The sequence below is a fragment of the Dromiciops gliroides genome, chromosome 2 (genome assembly GCF_019393635.1).
Source record: "Dromiciops gliroides isolate mDroGli1 chromosome 2, mDroGli1.pri, whole genome shotgun sequence".
Classification (NCBI taxonomy): Eukaryota; Metazoa; Chordata; class Mammalia; order Microbiotheria; family Microbiotheriidae; genus Dromiciops; species Dromiciops gliroides.
Genome location: NC_057862.1, coordinates 143,540,455 through 143,555,940, shown reverse-complemented (window position 1 = coordinate 143,555,940; position 15,486 = coordinate 143,540,455). Strand labels below are relative to the sequence as shown.

Here is a 15,486-nt window from a genome sequence, read left to right as displayed (position 1 = left end):
AGGGAGAGAAAGAATGAGAGTGGGAACAGAAGAATAAGAATGGTAGAGGGAAAGAGAGATAACTAATGATCCTGCAATCCAGCTTAGGTCAACTAAAGGAGCCCTGTGAGGGAGGATCACCTGAACCAGTTTGTTCATCTTGCCTTCTAAAAAAAAAAAAAAAGAATATGTTAAGGAGGGCTAAGTGGAAGAAGATAAATGAATATAACCTCTTAACAGAGATAGCAACTCAGTCTCAAGCCCAGGGGAGGGGGAAAGAAAAGAAAGAAATATAAAAGCAAAGCACACACATTCCTATGGCCAATAAGCAAAAGAACTGCCCCACAGGCAAGGGGCTCCAAGGTTTCTTTACACTATACGAGGTAATTAGAGCATTTGAGGCGTGGAGGCAAGAGGAACACCAAGCTGAGGGTATTGTGTGAAGACTGGAGCGATGTCAAAGGTAGACATTTCCATTCTCAGTAGTTCTTGCTGCAGCGTCTTTCATTTCTCGCACATTGACCTGACTGGGCTTTTGCTTTGGGGGTTTTTGGTTTAAATGAATCCGGAAACTCAAAATGAAACTCAACCCCAATTGCCTGATTTCCAGATTTCCCTTGGTTTCTTAACAGTAGCTTTGTCTCCAGATTGAACTTGGAGGCTGAGATGAACCTCACCTTTACCTTGTGCCAGTCCCCCGCCCTCCCCAACAGGTGGCTTTGGAAATCACACCCAGTCATGGTTATCTCTGGGGATTAGGCTTGTTGTAAATCTGTTTCTCTCTGAGTCCCCCCTGTGCCCCTCTACTCCAGCAGACCTGGGAGCAGGTAGTCAGAAACAGGTATCAGACTGCTGTCCAATAGAAAATATCCATGGGTTTTTTTTAACTCTTCAGTAGATTATTTTAGAAATCTCAGAGATATTTTTTTGTTTCAATGTGTTTCATACTACAAGCATTCCCACATCTCAGTCTCTTGTCCTGTTTAAATAGATAACTGGGCAATAACTCCTGTTTGCCATTTTAAAGAGTGTACCCAGAAGCCAGATTTGATTGCAAATCATTATAGAATATCCTAATGCCAGCCTAAAACATTATTGTTGTTGTTGTTGTTTAGCTAGAAACAAATAAACACTTGATCACTATACATTTTCAGAACAAGGTCCTCAGTACCTGTGGATGAAATATAAATTTCCTCTTAAATTCCAAAGCTAAAGGTGTGTTGTTCCGGGTCGGCAATGTTTACTTCCTGTTTCTGAACATAATAAAAGATGGTGTTTTCCTTCATTTTATGCTATTTTTCTACAGAACCACTTCCCCTGCAGGAGTTACTCAGCATCAGGCTAAGGTTGTTTTCTCTGCCTACTACTGTGGCTTGATCAACCCCATCACGGGTGCTCTGTGGGAACTTTCCATTGCTCTACAAATAGGGAATGAGATCCTTGATCCCTGCTTCAAAGGTTATCAGGAATCCTAACTGCACCATCTCATTGTCCCTGTCTTCACCTATTCTCTAGGCAGACTCAAAGTTCATCTGATTGTCCCACTTTCTCCTCCAAGCCTTCTCTTATATTTGTAATGCCATCTTCTTCCCCTCCCCCTATCCCACTTGCCCAGTTCTCTCCTATTTACTCAAATGCTTGAAATCCTAAGGAAGCTTTCTCTAACTCAGTAGTTCTCAAAGTGTGGTGGGAATCTCGAAGTCTCTTTTATGAGCTCCATGGGGTCAAAACTATTTTCATAATAATACTAATGTTTTAATTAAAAGTTTCTAATATGGTAAATATCAGTAGTATAACCCACATAATCATTGAGGGGACTCCTTGATAATTTTTATGATCGTGAAGAAGTCATGAGACCAAAAACTTTGAGAACTTCTGTTTTAACTGACTAAAAGAGAAAGATCAATTTTCCTATGACTTCACTTGAAGTAAGCATGCATAATTCCAAACTAGGCCTGCATTTACTACATTGAAAAATACTCCTTCCCTTCTGCTTACACACAATGTAAAAGTATCCACTTAATGTTTTCATTTATTTATCTGATTATGTGAATGTCCTTTCCATGTTTGTGTTGTCCAGACTGCAACTTCTAAATTACTAAAACCCAAGTCTCCAGGGTCCCTTCCAGCTTTAAAAATTGATGATTCTATGACTAGTAAACTAAATTTATCCAAATATTTCCAGATAACTAAATGTTTACAATCATATAAACAAAACATACAGATTGAGTTTTTAATTTCACCAGTAACCTAATGGGGTATAAGGTATTTTTTAAGGAGCTGGGGAAACAATACTGGGAATTTATAATCTTGCCTATAGGGGTAAAGCAAGTCTATTGGTCAATAGTCAGTCAACAAGTGGTTGTTAAGTGCTTCGTTTATGCCAGGTACTGCAACTGAGTGCTACAGATACAAAGAAAGTAAAAGAAAAAAAAATACAAAGAGTAACTGGAATTCAAGCTAGAATATATTCAGTGCTCAACAGAAGGAGGATGAGAGTTTGGAGTGAGGGAGGATTCTTTTTAAATGAGAAGAGATTCCTGTAGGCTGCAGGGAAGAAATAATACCCTATCTGGAAGGTGAAAGAGGAGCAGTATTTCCAGTAGCAAAGGTATGGAGGGAGGAGTCATAAGGAACAGCTTCTATGAATGCACAGAGATGGCAGAGAACAGAACATAAATGGTCAACAGCTAGTAGTCTGGATTGGTGAAGCCACAGCGTTCTTAAAGGGATATGGTATGAAATAGAACTGGAAAGGAAGACTGCAACTGGGTTGTAGAGGGCCTTGAATGCCAAGCTAAGTGTTTCGAATTTACCCTATTAGTGTTCCAGGATTCATGAACTTGATTTTTAAAAAACTTTTTTAATAAATATATTTCAACGTAATTGATTGACTTTGTAATCCTGCATATTTTTTATGCATTTAAAAACATTATTCTGGAGAATCCATAGGCTTCACCAGAATGACCAAGGAGTCCATCATACAATAAAAAAGTTAAGAATCTCTCCTCTAAAGTTTTCCAACTGGAGAATCTCAAATGCTAAAGCTTGACTTAACCAAAACCAGGTTGATTGGTACCATCATGGTACAGGAGAAAGAGTTCTGAAGTCAGAAAATCTGGGTTTAAATTCTTCCTCCGATGTTCACTCCCTGTGTAACCCTGGGCAGGTCACTTATCCTCTCTAGGCACCAGTTTCCTTACTGTAAGGTAAAGAGATTAGACTTGAAAGCCTCTAAGGCCCCTTCTAGCTTTTGACTCTGATTAGCTTTGCCATCCTCTTTCTTTGAGTCTAAGGGGCTCTGAATTAGTCTCAAGGATTCAAATAAAATGAATGAAAGAACAAGGGAAAGGGTGCAGTGGATAGAGCACTGGCCCTGGATTCAGGAGGACCTGAGTTCAAATGCAGCCTCAAACACCTAAAACTTACTGGCTGTGTGACCCTGGGCAAGTCACTTAACCCCAATTGCCCTGCAAAAAAAAAGAACAAAGTAAGGAAGTGTGTGTGTGTGTGTGTGTGTATATATATATATATATATATATATATATATATATATATATATATATAAAACTTACTAGGTATTAAGTGCATGGAATACAAATAGAGAAGTAAGACAGTCTCTCCTCTCAAAGAGCTCACATTCTCATGGAGGAGACAACACATATATGGAAGGTTTCAGATAGAAAGGTTCCGTGGTCCTTCATGTACAGCAGCAAACCATCTGGTAAATGCCTCTTTTTTTTGCAGGGCAATAGGGGTTAAGTGACTTGCCAAGGGTCACACAGCTAGTAAGTGTCAAGTGTCTGAGGCTGCATTTGAACTCAGGTACGCCTGAATCCAGGGCCAGTGCTCTATCCACTGCGCCACCTAGCTGCCCCTAAATGCCTCTTTAATGTAATTTCTACTGATAAAATCAACCAGTTCCTGCTGGTGAACTATTTGATTGGGCCAAAGACTTTGGTGACAAGAATTTTCTTTTCTGGGTCTTCAGTGGCTCTAATGGTAGCAGCTGTAGGAGCAGTTCCCAGGATGAATCTCCACAAGGCTTGCTTCCCAGAATGATGGCTGAGGCTATTGGGCTGGAAGCATTGGTTTTCCTAAGGCTCTTGGGTTCAGAATCCTGGGTTGTCCCCATCATGGTCTATGGGGAGATGGTGATCAAAGTGGGGGTAGTGGCCTGACTTACCTGACATATGTTGCCTCCTGTCTCTCCCTTAAGGTGCTTCACTGCTTCGATTAGGCTGGCTTGCATGTCCTGTGAGTAGCAGGTGCCTGGCACCTAGTAGGGATGTCTGGCCCTTTTCCCATAGCAGTTGTCTCCCTGGATGAAGGCTGTGAGGGGTAATGTCAAAGCAGGATCATATTTTTAGAGATGGAAAAGACTTAAGAGGTCATCTCTTTCCATTTACATCATGATAGTCATTGTGTATGTTATTTTTTTTATTCTGCTTATTGCAGTCTGCATCAGTTCATCCAAATCTTTCCATGCTTCTCTGAATTTTTTCATATTTTCTCTTCTTATGATATAATATTATATTATATCCATTATTTATCTGCTCCTCAATTAAATAAGTATCCATTTAGTTTCTAGTTCTCTACTGCCACAAAATGGTGTTTCTAGGAATATTTTCTCAGCCTTTTTTCCTTTAAAGTAATTTGAAGGGCCAAAACTATCTGGGCACTCTGAACCTAGAACCAAACTAAGCTTACTTCCCACCACAGAACTTCTGGGTTTGAATCACAAACAGTGGTATAACCACTCATTTTAGCAAAGAGAGATTTGGCTTGTAGAAAATGATGCCCAAATAGCTTTAATTAAATAAAGACAAGGATATGACCTACAGTCCAGGGCAGTAGCAAAGCATCTCCTAAGATCAATGGTTAGGGAACCAGAGAGGCACAGAGTAAAATATGGCACCCCACCTAGTCTCCCTTTGAACCTTCCCTAGGGATCATAGGCCATGTAGTGATAGAGAGCTCTGGGCTGGCCTTTGAGGTTGTTTTAAAAGAGAAACAGCTCATTAGAAGCCATGGAGAACAAGAGGAGGAAAAAGCCTGCCTCTTGTTAAGACAGACTAGGACCCAATCCCTTCCCCAATGTGACAAAGGATTAAAAAAGCTTCTGGCCCAGTGCAGTTGACCATTGTGTTTTCTTACCATATCTAGGGTGGGGAGGAAGTTAGGGAAGGAGGAGGAGATTGTTTGGGCATGTGTGATCAATAGGACAAATTGATGGCATAATGCATCAAGCCTTTGGCTTGGCTTTGGGAAGACCTAAGTTTGCATCCTGCCTCAGATGCTTTCTGGCTGGGTGACCCTAGGCTTCATTAACTTCTCTCAATCTGTTTCTTCATCTATAAAACTAAGAGAAGGATAAGACCCACCTCACAGGGTGGTTTTAAGGACCAAATGAGTACTTTACAAACCTTGAAGCACTATAAAAAGAACACCAGGAATCAATAAGTTCTGAATGTGTGAAATAATGAAGCATATTTTTAAAAATAATGGGCATTAGGTGTTCAAAACGTTTTAAGTACCAAATTATGTATGTAATGGTACCTATAAGATTATATCTGAGAGTATAGATTCACAGAAGTGGTACTTTTTCTTTCCTTGTAATTGCAAAGAGCATTGCCCTGGGATTCAAGAGGTCAAGCATCCATTTCTGGGACACTACATGAATTTTTGCAAGTCATTTTGCTATTTTGTACCTCAGTTGCCTTGTCTGCAAAATGGAGGTGCTGAAGTAAATAATTTGTAAGGTCACTTTATATTATCAAATTCTCTGATTTCAGTCAGATAGTGTCATGGATGGATACAAGCATATATACTATAAAATATAGTTAGGATAAGGATAGAGACTGGACTATTCATTTCATTGGTATAGGGAACTACGAACTGAGGAAATTCCCTCAAATAATGAAGGTCAGCACCTTCTCTGCAGTCCTAAGAGCTGCCTGAAACACTGAGATGAATTGCCTAGCCCAGGGTAACAGGGTATCTCTCAGAAGTGGGGCTTCAACATAGGTCTTCAGATTTCCAAGCCAACTCCTTTTCCTTTATCCCAGGCTTACTCTATTGTGAAAGAGAATAATTTGTTAGCTTAATTAAGATTCTTGGTCTCTATCTTAAGTGTTAACTTATGAAAATACAGACTGGAAAAAATGACAACCTTAAAGGTCATCTGGTCTAATTCCCTCATTTTACAATTGAGGAAACTGAGGCCAGGGAGGTTAAGACACTTGCATTGTGTGTCCTTGGAAAGTAAGTAGCAGAATCGTGATTCTAACCCAGGTCTTCTGACTCTGAATTTAGTGCCTTTTCATTACAAACAAGGATGAAATTCAAACATATTTGATAAAAGTCATTTTCATTTCTCCATGGGTATCCACTATTTTGAAAATATTTTTTGTAAACATGCACAAAAAATTGCAACCACGATCTTAATTTTAATAGCATCTTTCTATTACATGTAAAGACGATTTTAACATTCATTTTTTATAAAGTTTTAAGTTCTGCATTTTCTCCCTACCTCCCCTGTCTCTAAGACAGTAAGCAAATTTATATGTTTTGTATGTATGATCATGTAAAGCCTATTTCTATATCAATCAAAACATGATCTTAACTAATGACTGTTAATTTATTATATAGAATATAGTATACTTTTGCCTGCCAAGACCATATTCAGCCATAATGCTCTGTATCTACCCATGAAGCATAAAGAGCCATTTCAATATATTCCTAAATGATAACTATTGGTTCATCTGTTATGACACAGTCTGCCTTTGTGGCAGCATGAATTATGTGACCAATAGGTATTTCTGGGTTTCTGCCAAACACACAGACTGAATCTGATCAGTTCTCTCACTTGGTGGTATAATAGAAAGAAAGATGTATGAATTTCTTAGGAAAAAGGAAAAAAGAAACCCCCTATGTTTCAGATCCTGCTTTGGGCACCTTGGAAAAGACATTGGACTTTTCTAAAACTCTGTTTCCTCTTCTATGGAATAAGGTCCAGGGAGGGTGTGGGGGGTTGGGGGGGAGGGAAGCACATAAGATTTCCTGTCCAGAGTAACAGTGTTCATGATGGAGCTATTTTATAGTGCTCCTGATGTTGGAGTCAGAGGGATAACTTGCCCATGGTGACCATTATTTCTCTCTTCATCATGGTTCCCTCTAGACTCACAGTGCAGGAGAGATCCATAGAATGAGTTAGGAGTTATCAAATTCTCCTATAAAACCTGTCATGGAGCTTCCTTATCTCTGTATTAACCCACTGAATCTTACCACAAGCCTGTGCCATCCTGGAAAGGTACCTAGCTTCACTTACAACATGAAAGGTTCAGAGCTCTGTTGCTCGTCTTTGATTCTTAGGACTCCAGGGGTCATGAAAGAACACACCTCTCACATTTCACCGCCTGTTCTAGCTCACTGGGTCCTCCAGCAGCTTATCCACAAAATAATAAAGAAGTTGGTGCAGTACTTGGCAAAAGTGGGTCAGGAGAACTATTCAGTACTGTGGTCCCACACAAAGACAAACAATAACAGGATCTATACAAATCTTAAAAGCTTTAGAATATGGAAAATAAGTCATTTCTAAATGTTCAATTGCTTTCTTTTTTTGCAAGGCAGTCAGGGTTAAATGACTTGCTCAGGGTCACACAGCTATCAATTGTTTTTTATAACCTTCTTATGAATATATATGCCCATGTGTATACCTAGGAAAATGTCTCTGTTTGTTTGTTTGTTTGTTTGTTTTTGAGTTTTTTGCAGGCAATGGGGGTTAAGTGACTTGCCCAGGGTCACACAGCTAGTAAGTGTCAAGTGTCTGAGGTGGGATTTGAACTCAGGTACTCCTGAATCCAGGGCCAGTGTTTTAACCACTGCGCCATCTAGCTGCCCCCGAAAATGTCTCTTTTTAAAGGAATAATTATAATCATATTAATTATAAGAGTGATATGATCAGTATTCTTAAGACTGTCATCAATATGAGGGCACTTTAAAAGAAAGGTTGGAGCTGAGTTGAGTATGATTGGGTTGTTCTAAAAAACAGAATTAGGTAGGAAAAGGTAAAAAGGAGCAATTATCTCATAGAAATGAGCATGAAAGGAAGAACTGATACAGAGGAAGCCAGTGGGGATGGAGGACTGATAATACTAAAACTTTATTCTCATACATCTGGATCAAAGGGAACAACATATGCATCTAAAAGAGTATAAAAGTTTTCTAAGCATAAAGAGATAAGAGGACTGGGGGCCAGGATAAAGAAGGACTTTTAGAAGGGTGTGTAGATTAAGATTTAGTAGGATGTCAAATCCTGCCTAAAACACTTTACACTCACTAGCTGTGTGACCCTGGGCAAGTCACTTAACCTTCATTGCCCTTCAAATTAAAAATATATATTTAGGAGGATGGGGTAGAGGGTAAGGGAGGGACTCTTAGAGGAGTGGGTAGAATAAGGAATAGGAGGATAAGGAGAAAAGATAAGGAAATAGGGATAGGGTAGAGAGGCTGAGAAGGATAAGAGTGAGTAAAAATAAGATGAAGGGAAATTCACAAACAGTAATTATAACTTTGAATGTTATACAAAGTACACAGGAAAGTGCTATGGTTTGTAAAATACTCCCAGTGTGGGAACTCCCTCTAGCAACACAGATTGCAGTTTCCCTGGAACCTAATAAATAAAACTTGAGGAGTTCCCTGAGGTACATAGAGGTTAAGTAACTAGTACAAGTTTTCTCAGCTAATAAATGCCCAAGGTGAGGTATAAACCCATGTTGTCCTGTATATTATGCTATTCACTTTCCCATACTACCTCTAAAACCATAATACTAGCTGATATCCATACGGCACTTTAATGTCTACAAAGCCCTTTACATATATATTAGCCCACATTGGGTAAGAAAGGCACTGGCTCTGGAGTCCAAGATGGGGTTGGGGGTGGGAGGTTGGGGGGTGGAGATCCCACCTCTGACACTTAGTACTGTGTGTCACCCTCTCTGGGTCTCAGCTTCCTCATCTGTAAAATGAAGGGATGAGGCTAGATCCCTTCCAAGCCATCTTCCAGCTCTAGAACTATGGTCCTGATGTTCTCCACTGGGGTCAGATTTCATGGTGTTCCTTGAAGAAAGGAAATGATTTGGAATTATGGAAATCTCATTCATGCCTCTCATCTTCAGTACTTGGCATTTTGGAGTGTGATATTCTCTAGAGCCAGAATAATTGAAGAGTGCCATCTGTATTTAACTAGAGCATCCTTCAAGTGGACAAATGTCACATCCCAATAATATGGTGCTTTGAAGTTGTGATGACGATTCTTATCGTGATGATTTGGTATTTATGTAGCGCCTTCCCTCCCGTTGCTAGGATGCTCTGCTGCAGCGTTACAAGTTGCTGATTCTGTTTGCAATACACACTAAAGGCCAAACAGAGCCATATGTGTATGCCATGTGCTGGATCATCATCATAATAACTCACAGTCATAGAGAACTTTCCCTTTTCAAAGCATCTTACATGCTATCTCATTCCTTACAAAAACATAGTAATGGAAGGAGGACAAATATTAATCGACTCATTTTACAGAAGGGAAAACTGAGTCTCAGAGAGGGTAAAGTTTGTGTACAAGGCAGTGCAAAAACGCAGAAACAGGAAATGGGGTGTTGTATGTGAGAAAGAGGAAAAGGGCCACTTTGGCTGGCCCTGTCTACTATCCATCCCACACTGCCTCTTAGATTTTATCTAATCACTTTCACCATCAACATAAAATGTGATGTACCTGCTCAAAACATCTCTTCACCAAAGTGCAAATATGGCTGGTGGCACTCGATGGATGTGAGTTATTTCTTACAGCAAAAACTGCCTCTGTCATTTGCTGAGTGACACCAGGAGGTGCTATGACCAGTGCCTGATTTTCCTCGGTAGTAAGGATAAAAGTATGTACCATCAATCAAGGGCTCACCCCACCTGTCAGTGTTCTACTCAACACCAGACAGTTCTCTAGTGTCTCAGCAATAGTTTCCAGTCCTCTCTTGTTGACTTTAATAGCTGCTCTGTCTCCCTCTGGCCAGTGACCTTTCATAGAGGGTATCTATCTGATTTTACTTTTCTTAGTCTGTTTTACTAATCTATCTGATTTTACTTTTCTTAGTCTGTTTGGTTTGATTAGCTAATCAAACCACAAGGTGGGACCTATCAAACCTAAAATTCTGCCTTCATCTCTGCTCTTTGCTTTCATGATTTATCCCTCCCCTCTTCACTGATGGCTAAGCATTTAATTAGAATTCAACTGAATTAAAGGTAATAAAAGCAGAAACTCTGCTCATATGTAACATAGATATAGTTGTTGTTGTTTGGTCATTTCAGTCGTGTCTGACCTCATTTGGAGTTTTCTTGGCAAAGATACTAGAGCGGTTTGCCATTTCCTTCTCCAGCTCATTTTATAGATGAGGAAACTGAGGTTGTAAACAGGGTTAAGTGACTTGCCCAGGGTCACACAGCTAGTAAATATCTGAGGGTGGATTTGAACTCAGGAAGATGAGCCTTCCTGATTCCAGGCCTGGCAGTCTATCCCTTGTACTACCTATCTGCCCTAAACATAGACATAGAGTACCATTCTATTTTGTGCACAGACTTGGGCCTTCCCAAAGATCAAAACAGTTGAAATCCATCATTCTCCCTCATTTCCTAGTCCAGGAATGAAATCTAACCAACAAGTTCATGTCTGAGTTGATCCCAGTGAGGACCCAAGTAAAAATCACTCCCCCCATCCCAACACACTCACACACACACACACACACACACACACACACACAGAGCCTGCATTCTCTTTCCCATTCCAACAGCCAATATCTCAATAGCTTAAATGTAGGAAAGTAGAAGACCCCCAGGAACCTCTCAAAGGCCATGTAACTTGAGAAAGTGCAGGCAAAGGTCACAACACAGGTGTCCTAATTCTCTCACTTTGTCCTGGAACAAAGTCCATTGGTCTTCTCACTGAGAAAAGCCACCATTGCTGCCTGAGCCCAGAGTGTTTTAAAAAGCAAACAGCAAGGGTGAAGATGAGGGTGGTTATGAGTGAGCATAACGTTCAGCATTTTCCCTCCCCCTTGAAAAGTCCACTGGCAAGGTGTTCTTTTTATATTCTACATTCCCCCTGACTTGGGGAGTGAGGGGAAGAAGGGAAGCCAAGCACTAAGTATATTGAAACTCAGCCACTCAGGTAACTGGTAAATAAAAGTATGTGTAGAATAAATTTTACATAGATAGATAGATAGATAGATAGATAGATAGATAGATAGATAGATAGATAGATAGATAGATAGATAGATAGATAGATAGATGATAGACAGACCAACCTATTAGGGTCTAATGGTAGCCATGGTAGGGTAAGAAAGAGAAAAAGGGGGGAAAATTACAATTTTTAAAAAATCAAGTGGGTAAAGGAACTGCTATCTATCTACCACCCTACTTTATTATGTTGTTGAGAGCATTCATGGAATTCAACTCTTAGTACCTTGGATGGAATTGAGACATGTTTCTCTTGTGAGTCAATTTCTGCATCTCAGGTGATAGTGTTATATGTTCTTTTTTTTTTCCATCATTACCTCATCACCCTGTGTTTTGATCACTTTCTGCTGGCAATGGCACAGCCAGTGGCAACCTGCCCAATTAAGCTAGCAGCCTTGTAGTCCTATGTAGAATGCGAAGACTTCTCGTTTTATGCCTTGTGATTGTGCTACATGGGGAGGACGGGAGCGGTGGCAGTAAAGGTTACAGTCATTCTACTTCTTTATTATTGGACTCTTATTGAGAGCTTATAACAAATTTTGGTGTCACAGCAACAGGCATTTCAGGACTGGTGAAAGTCTACCACTTCTCTAGCTAGGCAGACAGGGCCCCTGACCTTTAAAGCTGAAGATAATGGCCGGGGCTGTGGTACTGTGACCTTTCCGCCGAAAGTGGGTGGTAGTCACTTGGTTGTGTGTGACATGCATTTTGGCTTTTTGCTTGCTCCATTTTTTAATTGGGAACATGTAAGGTATGAATCTGCATTGCTTCCCCTCAAATGGTAGCTTGGAATAATGTGAGCGTGCTTAGAGGAACCACAGTTAGAAATGAGCATTCACAACCCCCAACCATAGATGGGCACTAATTGCCCCAGTTGTAGACACATGGGATTTAAAGGTTGAGCCTCTTTATGAAGACAGGAGTTAAGAGATGGATTGCTCTTGTATTTTCAGGCCAGCAGGCTCTTCTCTGCCTTGTCCATGGTTGGTAGATCAATCTGACACTTTGTGTTTTTGAACAATGTATTTTCTTTCTTTAAAAATGTTCATGCTCCCCAAAATGTCAAGAGAATATGATAGAGTCCCCTAGAATGTTGGGTGAACCCCCTGTATTTTGTTTAGGGGTAGACATAGACACTAGTCAAATAGACTAGACAAGATCCCAGATGGTTTGGAGTTGTAGATTTTATCTAAAATTGTGTAGTTGTTTTCTTCTTTCAAGGTCCATCTCAAGTCTTTCATGAAGCCTGATACTTCATGCCAACATTGATCTGTCTCCTTGACTTTGCCTAGCACTCAGAGTCTACCTGGCAACTAGGTGGCATAATAGATAACATGTCAGGCCAGAGTCAAATCCAGCCTCAGATGCTTACTAGCTGGATGATCCTGGACAAGTCACTCAATCCTGTTTGCTTCGGTTTCCTCATCTGTAAAATGAGCTAGAGTAAGAAATGGCAAACTATTCTAGTATCTCTGACAAGTAAACACCAAAAGGGATCATGAAGAGTCAGACATGACTGAATAACGATAGACTCTATCTGTGGAATATTAGAAGTAGAAGAATCTTTCCATATCATTCGTCTAAACTTTTCCTTTTATAAATGAAGAAACTGAGGCCCAGAGAGAAGTGACTTGCCTAAAATTAAAATAATAATAATAATAATAATAATTTAATTTAAAAATTAGTGATAGATGGGCAGCTAGGTGGCTCAGTGGATAAAGCACTGGCCCTTGATTCAGGAGGATCTGAGTTCAAATCTGACCTCAGACACTTGACACTTACTAGCTGTGTGACCCTGGGCAAGTCACTTAATCCTCATTGCCCTTCCTCCCTCCCCCCCCCCCCCGGAAAAAAAAATAGTGAAAGAAAACATGCTGCTATACCATATTTTTGACACGACTATATTCGGTTTAGTACTTGATCATGTAAGCTTTATATTAAGAAACATTTTTATTCTTTAGTAGTTTTATGGGTGCCAGTCTTGACTCACCAGTGAGACAGCAATCTCCTTGAAGAAGAGGACCATGCTTTATGCCTTTGCTATCTATCACCTATAGCAGAGGTGTTAATTATGCAGGCTGACTTTTGGCAGGCAACTCCTGAGTGCAGCTGAACCAGATTAATATGTAATTGAGAATGGGGGCAGCTAGGTGGCACAGTGGATAAAGCACTGACCCTGGAGTCAGGAGGACCTGAATTCAAATTTGACCTCAGACACGTCATACTTAATAGCTGTGTGACCATGGGCAAGTCACTTAACCCCCATTGCCCTGCAAAAAAACAAACCAAAACAAAACAAAAATGTAATTGAGAAATATTTATAAAATACAATAAAACTAGATGACATGACATTTAAAAACTAAGTTAATATGTGACCCGCAGGGATGCTTATGTACACATTAGTGGACCTCATTGCAATTTGAGTTTGATAGAACTGCTGTATACAAATGAAATTCATAACTGTGAAAACGCTGCCCCACAAAAAGCTCCCCAAAATGAAAGACAGATTAAGATGACAGAAAATTCCATAGTCTGGCATTCTGGACAGTTTGGGACTCATCTGTGGTATAATGAAGTTAAAAAAAATCTTAGAATGAACACAAACCATATGCCTTTAATTAAGCACTTTTAACAACTGATGGAATTTACAAAATTTTCTTCATTCCTAACCTGGGGGTTGCATTTTTATTTTTAACAGAAACAGCAAATAAGAGATCTCCTACTCTGTGAGAACAGCTTAGGAACTTAAAGAAAGTTTCCCCCAAACAGTCAAATGGGCCAGTAATGAGTAAAGCAATATATCTATTATGATATGTTTTAATTCATACAAGAAAAGACAAAGTCTAACATAAGACACCCAGGGAGAAGGACAAGGAGGAATGGGCTCAAAACCAGAGAAATTCTTTAGATCCAGAGCTGACAAACAGATCTTCATCATTGAAATGGGTACTTGATGAGTCATCTCCTTCGAGATCATCTTCAGGCCCCAGCAAGAAGGATAAAAATTATTAGTGGTCTCCTAGACAGGTTATCCTCACACTTGGCACACCCAAGTTTCACCAGTTGTCTGCCTCTTTTCCTAATCAATATATGAAATAAATTCATCAATAAACATAAAGTACCTACTATGTGCCAAGCAATGTGCTAAGTGCTGGGCTTGCAAAAAGAGACCCAAAAAAGTGATGTTTGATAAGGGGAAGGGGAAAATTTGGAATAGGATCAGTTTGTCAAAGTGTTCAGAGAGGCCAAAACAAACCAGAGAAGTTCTTTGGACAATAGACAATAGACAATAGTCCACTTAATCTCTGTGCTTTGTGTTTGGGGAGTTCTAGTGCCTTTTCTACTCTCTTGATCCAACTCCTTAACTGCCACGGTTTTCATTTTCCATGACTTTTCATAATTATTTTCAATGACCTCCCTTTGTCAGTTGACTGGAGCCACTGTTTCATAGCTTGAATTTGGTGATGAGTGCCCAACAGCACTTCGGCATCCCCAGAATCAAAGCCCAATATTCTTGAAGGAGAAGGTGAGGCACCATCCTCAGTAGAGCAGGCACTGCACTTCCTCCCCCCCCACCCCCTGCTCTGATGACTGAAATCCAAATCCAGCTTCTTATTTGTCATGTAACCATGTCAAGCATTATGTGGGGGGGCTTTGTTGTTGTCGTTGTTGTTGTTGTCCCTGATGATTCAAGTAGCCCAGCTAGCAGTCCTAGCACTGTCCACATCAGAAAGTGCTTAACAAAAAACCTGACAACAGCAATATGTTACCTCTTTTGTTTGTACCACATCTTCACACCCACTCACTCGGCAACAGACTGAATGAAATGTGCTCCAGTGCTTTGTGTGGAGAGAGAATGAAAATAACAGCCATTCAGGCAAAATAAAGCTTTTTTGGGTGCTTTTCAGAAGGCAGTCTTGTTTTCATTGTTGGCCTTGTGTTCCCATAATGGCCTTATCCTTGTGCTTCATTGAAAGATACCCAAAGCTAGGAAAACATCTCACCCAGAACACAAACAAACACATGCTTTGAAAGTGAACAAGGAAATGCTTGTTTGGGGTGGTTTTTTTGTTTTGTTTTGTTTTGTTTTGTTTTGTGGGATGTTTTTCCCCCAAATAATTTCTAATTTTGAGGGCCTATTTGACTAGGCATTATGGAGGTAAATGATAGATAGATAGATGATAGATAGATAGATAGATAGATAGATAGATAGATAGATAG

General features: G+C 39.9%; 1 protein-coding gene across 2 annotated transcripts in view; it reads left to right on the top strand.

Moving 5' to 3' along the window:
- Positions 1-15,486, top strand: part of RORA (RAR related orphan receptor A) — an 890,206-nt gene that overhangs the window by 425,545 nt on the left and 449,175 nt on the right. The window lies entirely within an intron of this gene.